The sequence below is a fragment of the Octopus sinensis genome, linkage group LG1 (assembly GCF_006345805.1).
Source record: "Octopus sinensis linkage group LG1, ASM634580v1, whole genome shotgun sequence".
Classification (NCBI taxonomy): domain Eukaryota; kingdom Metazoa; phylum Mollusca; class Cephalopoda; order Octopoda; family Octopodidae; genus Octopus; species Octopus sinensis.
In genome coordinates, this window is record NC_042997.1 from 143,188,669 (window position 1) to 143,196,453 (window position 7,785).

Below are 7,785 nucleotides of genomic sequence, written 5' to 3' on the forward strand. Positions count from 1 at the left end.
GAAAGACTTGGCTTCTACATACATTAAACTTAGTTTTATTCATTACCACTATGCATTATAGACCAAAAGTGAAGATTGTTTACTGTATGTCATTATATATACTGATAATTACCAGTTTAGCAATGCAAAGATACAACAGGAACTGATAAGATAGACTGCTTCACTGATAAAGTTACCTAAATTTATGAAAGTATTGTTTATAAATATATGACAATGTTAAAACTAACATAAGATTTTGTAATGTATTTTTACAGCCATCATTATCATTTAACATTCCATGCAGGAGTTCAGTAGGATCTAGCAAACCATACAACAGCACCAAACTGTCTGCTTTGGCATAGTTTCTACAACTGGATGCCCTTCCTAATGCCAACCACTTTCCCGAGTATAATTTATGTGACACCAGCATTAGTGAGGTCACTAATACAAAAAGAAATTCAGTACACAGATTGGAAACAGTTTTGCCCACAATTCCTAAAACTAGATTTCTGTACCTTTGAATTTTTGAAAATTTTAAGCCCAATGCAACCACAAATTGATTTGGAACCAGCCCGATCCTACCTCTCACATCATCAAAATCTTGAAGCTACAAGATAATGCATGATTAATTCAAAACAATGTGACAATATAAGAATTATATTTGACAGAGTAATCTGAATGCTAAAGGGTTAAGCAATGTCATAAACAGGATATTTTGGTTTCTTGATTGTTCTAGCATCAATTCTTATGCATACTTACATACAAAATGCTAAAAGTTCAAAGAAAAATTAAGGATGGAATTCAGACGCAGACAAAAGTTTGGTGAATTTAGATTGGTTTTAACATTTTTGTCTAACACTTTCAGATTCACCACAAATCTATTAATGCACGCGGAGTTGAAATCATCAGGATTGGCATTAAATGCAATAGGATCATGATGTTTCAGGTAGTTGTCATGTGTTTGTTCTCAGCCCAAGTTGTTCACTTGTATTTAAAAAAAAAAAAATCAATCATGTTATTAAACGAAGTCTGAAGGTAAAAATTGAGGACACTAAATGTGCAACCAAAATTGCCTTGCACAATAAATTTTAGTTGGGTTTACATTTTAAACAATAACAACTAGCTAGGTTAGAAAAGTCCAATCATTCGAAGACCAATGGATATATTATTTGAACTGGAAATCAGTACAAGACTTGTCTTGATAACCTTCATCTAGCCTACAATTATCTACTAGTGATAACATCAAACAAAATCAAATAAACAGTATAATAAAAGTTTCCGAAAGCATGGTCAAGCCAGTGAAATATCACTTTTAACAGTGGTTTTGCAATGCAGCTTGTTTGATGGCCAAACATCAATATCTGGCCAAGGAGTTAAACAAGCAATATTTTTTATGGTCTAACAGGAGGAGGAAAAAAAATCAGCTTACTGGAGGTAATTCCATGGAGCAAAGTAGAACCAGAAATCACAATGTCAGAACAAAAATATCAAGGATACAGTTACTAATAAAGATTACACCACCACAACCAAGTGCATATTTGCAAAAAGATCTAAAATTACTGATATTATTATTGTGCAAAAAACAAGCTTGAGACAAGCTGAAGAGTTATCAGAAAAATTTATTGTACAGCCAAAAAGAATTTCTTAGAAGTGGTATCAGATATATGTCCCAGCAGTAAACATTTGTGATAAGCTATTCTGAATATATATTAGCCAAAAATCATGAACTAACTGAATGAAAATAAGAATTTATAATGACTGCAAAACAAGTTCATTTGTCAGCTCTGATCAGGAAGGCCATTAAAAACAAGCATCTAATTAAAGTACAAAATATACTGCCACTGGACCAGTGTGTTGTATCCAGATTTATTTACTTAGCTTTGCTATAACTATTCAATCATGTTTGAGAACTCAAGAATTGTGATTCTGAACACCTGAGATATTAAATCTGTTCCTTCATGAACTTACACAAAGCAAGTTTCATATTCAGGGTTTAAATCAAACATACGCAAAAATCAAGATTTAAAGGCTGTGATCCTATAAATCAATCAAGTACAAGTAATCCCTATTCTAGCCTTTTACTTGACACAGCTAATAGTTTACAGATGAGATCACAACTTGTAAAATATTGTTGGCTGTACTTGTACTAAAATGATAGTGACATTTTTTAAGGTAACAACCACATAGGAGAGGTCACACAAGTCGCAATGATAATAGGAGACTCCAAATAAGAACGGATAACATTAACAGATTAAAATGCACCCAGTTTACATTGTAAAAATCTTTGGTGAGGACATCCACCTTTAAAAACTGGCACACAGTTGGTAAAATGTCCAACTTACGCCAGCATAAAAAAAATACACACAGAAATAAATCATTTCATAAAAGTAGTTGTCAAAACTGTGTATAGATTTAGTTTAGAAAACACCCTATGTGATTAATAATAGAATTGAAGAACATCTGGCCATTATTTCATTCTAAGTCTAATCCTCCTTATGAATGACAATTCATTCCAAATACCCACCAAAAACAAAGAAATCCCGTCTTGCATCCATTCATTGCATCTGCTAAAAGATACTAATCTAGAGTTTTCATTCTCTTGCCACCATGTTTTGGTCAATCAGTTTGTTTACCTTCTACCTAAAACTTTCCTGCACTCCATCCACCCTTAAACATCTTTCCTGCGAAACACTAATATAGATCAATGAAAAAGGTGGTGTGTATAGGATAACAAACACAGCCCTAGACACACTATGTTTGAAGAAGGAAAAGACATGACTGGACCTAAAACTAAATCAGTCCTGACCCCACTTAGACATGGTTCAATCCCACCTTCCTGGATCTCAGTCAATCATTAAGTTGCAATATAAGAATTACAACTATGGAACCTTAACTTACATTAATCTAACATTAATGCATGTTTTCAGATTATTTTTTTCTTTTATTCATGTGACAAATTACTCTATCAATTCATATTTTATAACACTGTAAAATGCTTTTCAAAATAATTTATATTTTCAAACGTTATGGTTAAAAGTAATTAGCCTTACTGATTTACAAAGTTATCAAAAAACATCAATGACTTCAATTTGTTTGATCTGATGGCCTATTTCCTCTTTTGTAAGCACAAAGCTTCCATCTATTCCAATTATGATTACATAGTCATCCAGTTTCTCTATTTGCCAGATTAGCAAATTAATCTCATAACCAGCATTGGATCCCTGTTTGAGAGCATCAACCATAAAAGATTTGTTCATTACCATTGTCAGAATTCTCTGGGTATCACTACGGCCATCAATTAACGTCAGTTTTCCATGCTGGCATGAGTTGGACGACTTGACAGGAGCTGGCGAGCCATAGGACTACATCAAGCTCCAGAGTCAGCTTTGACAGAATTTTTATGGCCTGATGCCCTTCCTAATGCCAAGCTGAAGACTTTTCCAGAACAGTACATACTAATATGATAATGTTTATTTCAGATCTCTGTGCATGGAATGAGGGAAACTATAAATTATAAAAAAATTTTACTTATTTTAGTTGAACATAGTAAAACAAACATTAACAAATCAACAGAGCCAAAAATTCCATACACTCCAGAGACATGTTTAACATGGGCTTCAAATTGTTTACAAGTCAGTTAAAATAAGAATGTAGTTTTGATATATAATAAATTTAGAATATAGGAAATGTGTAAAGTATTTTATAAACTCCTTTAAAATAGCATCCGATTTTAGAATTTCAAATAATTTATTGCATGCTATCAGAATTACGAAAGTAAAATTTGGGACAGACAGATCAATTAGTAAAACATTCTAGAGTTTACTTGAAAACCGATTACCTAAAAATATTTTCCAATCTTGAATGAATACTTATTGATTTTCCTTCTAGAGTTTAGATCTTTCTTAAGAAAATAGAGTTTTAAACATATTTAAACTAAGTCAATGCATATCCTAAATACCAATTAGTCACTACAAAAAAAAACATATCACATTTAAGAATCCTAATAGCTCAAACGATATCAACTCCCGATCATACGTTTAAACCGATCGACCATGATGTCATTCACTCCGTAAGACATCACTTACACAAGCTCGTAATTTTAATTGAAAATAGGGACCAATAATATTGTTTAATCTGCAAGGCGTTCGCCTAAAAAAGAAAAACCAGGCTTCTAACTTTGCAGACACATAAACCCATCAATAGAATAAAATAATGCAAACCCGTTACTATTTTAGACTCAGGTATTTATAAACCAAAAGACAGTTCATTTATACTAATTTAGTTACATCATGTTATTCCTTTTAACTTTTTTTTTAAACTGATTTATTCGACAAACATTCTATAACAAGGAATCATTTTACATACAATTAAAGATTTTTCTTTCAGTTTAAAGATAATAGCTAAACTTTATCCTTTTTTTTAATTTATTTCTAGGGGAGATAATTTGAAAGTATGTTTCGAACTACTACAACAAAGCATCGGACAATATTAATAAATGTACTAAATTAACAACTGTTCTAGAAAAATAAACATAACAGTCTAATATTATTTGTATATTTTATAAATACCCCAATAAAATAACTGAATTATCAAATAGTCATGCCCTGTCAAATAAGAAGCATAAAGATATTCAACTCCACACGTGTAGTAAAACAACCAACGTTAGAGCCTCTTTTACATGGTCACTCAACCTACTAGAAACAACAGCCAAATCTCATTCGTACTGAAAATGGAAGGATATATTTGATAACGTAATCCTAGATATGCAATGCCCCAGAGATAGACGGAGTGATAACGAAGATTTTGATAATGTTCCACATCAGTCAAGATGACCTGGGGCTGAACAACTAGTGTAGAATATAATTGACACAAAGCAATTTTGTTTCACCAAGTCAAATATTTTACAACTTCTTAGTCTGTCGTGTAATGAACTAAGATTGTAATTTTCAACTCTGAAAATTTACGTAAACAGTAGTCATTAGGAACAATGAGTCATTCGCCTGTAAAATATAAATGAAAACAGTATGGATGCCTAAGGTACGGAAGCTTAGTGGTTACATTAAGAAGCACACAGATTTAATACAATATCGTAGGTTGTTACTTTCAAAATATGCGGAAGGAGATTTATAAATTCATAAAGAATTCACAACAAATGATTGAATTGAAACTAAATTAATTCCTGAAAAAATCTGTCGTACAACAATATGGCTACTAAACAATACTGCACAATGTTTTAACTTGATACGCAAACTGATTTTAACAATCACGAGAAATGAACTTGTAGTTGACAAATTAAACTGTTGTTTCTGATAGCCTCTTGACTAATTAAAGATGCTAAACATTTAGTTCTAGAGAAATCTCAGCTGTTAAAAGCTACTGAGACGACATTTGGTAATGATGGTGGCAGTTGTAATAACGTAGGTCGGAAACATACTGTGTCTATTGACCAGCATATATACTAATTAGTAACGTATAATTAAGAATCTAAATAGCACATTTTTCAAGCTGGAAATTTACTAACAGTAAAACATTTCCAGATAATTTATCCCTCTCTCACTCCTTTTATCTTTGCAGTACTAGGTGGTGTTAAGATCATGTCTGTTCCTATGTGTATGTACGTACAATATGGTTGAAAAGTGGAGGATCATTTGAAGAAATGTAGGGAGAAGAAAATATTGCTCCAAGTTTCGTCGGCCATAATTAAAAGTGAAAATATAGAGAAACATTCGGCAAGAGGAACGTTACATTACAAAAGATTTAACAGAGTAGGTAGTTACATTGTGTGGCATGTATACACTAATTTCGTGGTTCCCGGAGCATAAGGACCGAGAAGTTCACGGTGATAATGCATGTATGTTTATAGAGCAATATTCTGCGCTAAATTTATTATAGTACGAACATTTGGACATAATAAATAAATTATGAAGAATAAAACGAAAAGAAAATTCGAGTTATTTTATGAAAGAAGATCAAATATCCAACTCGAGGCTGATGCTGCAATTATGAAAGATGTCTGGGCTTGCTTGAGTAATAAGTGTGATTATCAAGTGTGCTACCATAGTAAATACAAATAAAAACAATAATTAACTTTACTGAGATGAAATGAGAGAAAGCACAAGCCTGCATATAAGTTAGTTTTACTTACGTGCGTTCGAAGAGGTAAAGAGAGGTTTGCAAAAGGAAAAAAGCACGACGTTGTCGGCTGAAACGGTCAGAAGTAGAGGGAGGAGAGAAGATATGTAGTGGGAGGTTGAGCAAATAAGGTAGTAGTAACTGAGAGGAACTGACCTCCCCTTCCTCCCACTCGCGCCGGGAAGGAAGCCGCCATCTTGATCAGCTACTACTACTACAGTTTTAACTAAACCGACACTTTTTAGTGCTACAGATTAATGTGCCTTAAAACTTCAATTTCAACATTGATGAGGTTTCTATTTTAAGAGAAAGCCTTTATAAACATCGTAATAATAAATTAAGATGCTGTTATGAAAATGTACCGATAAATACGCAACTAAATTATGCTTCCATCATTATGCAGATTTACATTTATTTTAACAGGACTTTTTTTAAGAGGGGGGAGATTGATGATGTAAAAATATCTTTTATTTGTACTTTAACAAAATATGAATGAAAATAATTATTATTATGAATATGATTTCGGTAAAATTATCTCGATATCAATAAACATAACGGCAATTGTTAATGCATATTTCTACAGTGAACCATGTGCCGGTTAAACAGGACTACACTGTCTCTTGTTAAAAAATTGTACTCACTCACTTATACTGCATATAATTTCAGCATTAAGATGACCAATGTACAAGGACTATATATATTTAATAGCAACAAGGGAAAATGAAAACAAATTTACATTTCAAAGAAAACACTCTTATTTTAATTTAGATGCGATTCTAAGCATAGGTCATAAAATATATATATCTATAAAAAATATTTTGAATATTTTCTGAGAGGAATAATTCGATGTGCTACGGAAAACCACAAGAAGGTAAAATTTCGTTGAGGGTATTTTTGCATGCTACAAGGAAAAAAAAAAAAGAATCCCCTCTTACCTAAAAAAAAAAAGGGCTTAAAACAAGGGTGGACATGCGAACTTACACGTGACAGTGCTCCCCAATATCAAGAACAAGGCGTAAGTCATTTCAGAACAATGTTAACGAACATTAATATAGATATAACAGGAATAGAAATTTTAATGTACGGATGATCTGTTTAGGTACATATTGATACAAATATTCAATTTGCTGATTATAATTGTATTTAGAACTGATCCCTCAGATCTCAAATCGCTCTGCCATAACCACACTTGGAACTAAGAAGCTGAAACACTTACCGATACGAAGATTTTTTTTCGCCTTTTTTTCCAAAGTAGGAGCTAAAAGAATAATTTGAAGGCCAGCAATTAATTCTTAGGTCAGGTTAAACAACGCGTGCTTCGCGAAATTTTTTTAAGGAAGCACCTTCAGGCGAAATAAAGGACTTCTAAATCCAGGTTCTGTGTAACCTTGAATCTCTGTCGTCACATGTGATATGCACGTCTAGTTCAGTAACTAAGGGGCCATCACCAGTCTTCAATGTTATTTTCATATCTCTAACAAACAAGAGTAGAAACCACGTCAGATTTAATAATTTATTTCCTAAATAATTTAACGATGTTAATTTTCATTTTAATTATTTTTAATTGCGAGCATATTTTTAAGGGACTTTTTTCTTGCTAATAAATGGGTAAAGTTATAGTTATTTTGTGCGGAGTTGTTGTTCAAGTGACGCATAACGCCCCGGGACTCCCTG

At 32.5% G+C, this 7,785-nt stretch overlaps 1 protein-coding gene across 5 annotated transcripts in view; it reads right to left on the reverse strand.

Annotated features, from left to right (window-relative positions):
- Window positions 1-7,572, reverse strand: part of LOC115209905 (la-related protein 4) — a 64,871-nt gene extending 57,299 nt beyond the window's left edge. For 2 of the 5 annotated variants that reach the window (XM_029778541.2, XM_029778508.2), the window contains exon 1: window positions 7,328-7,572. The gene's annotated coding sequence lies outside the window, so the exon portion shown is untranslated. Of the gene's footprint in view, window positions 1-3,218; window positions 3,484-6,124; window positions 6,230-7,327 lie in introns of those variants that run through there. The other 3 variants (XM_036505534.1, XM_036505537.1, XM_029778517.2) reach the window with 3 other exon arrangements.
- Window positions 7,573-7,785: the final 213 nt, after the last annotated feature.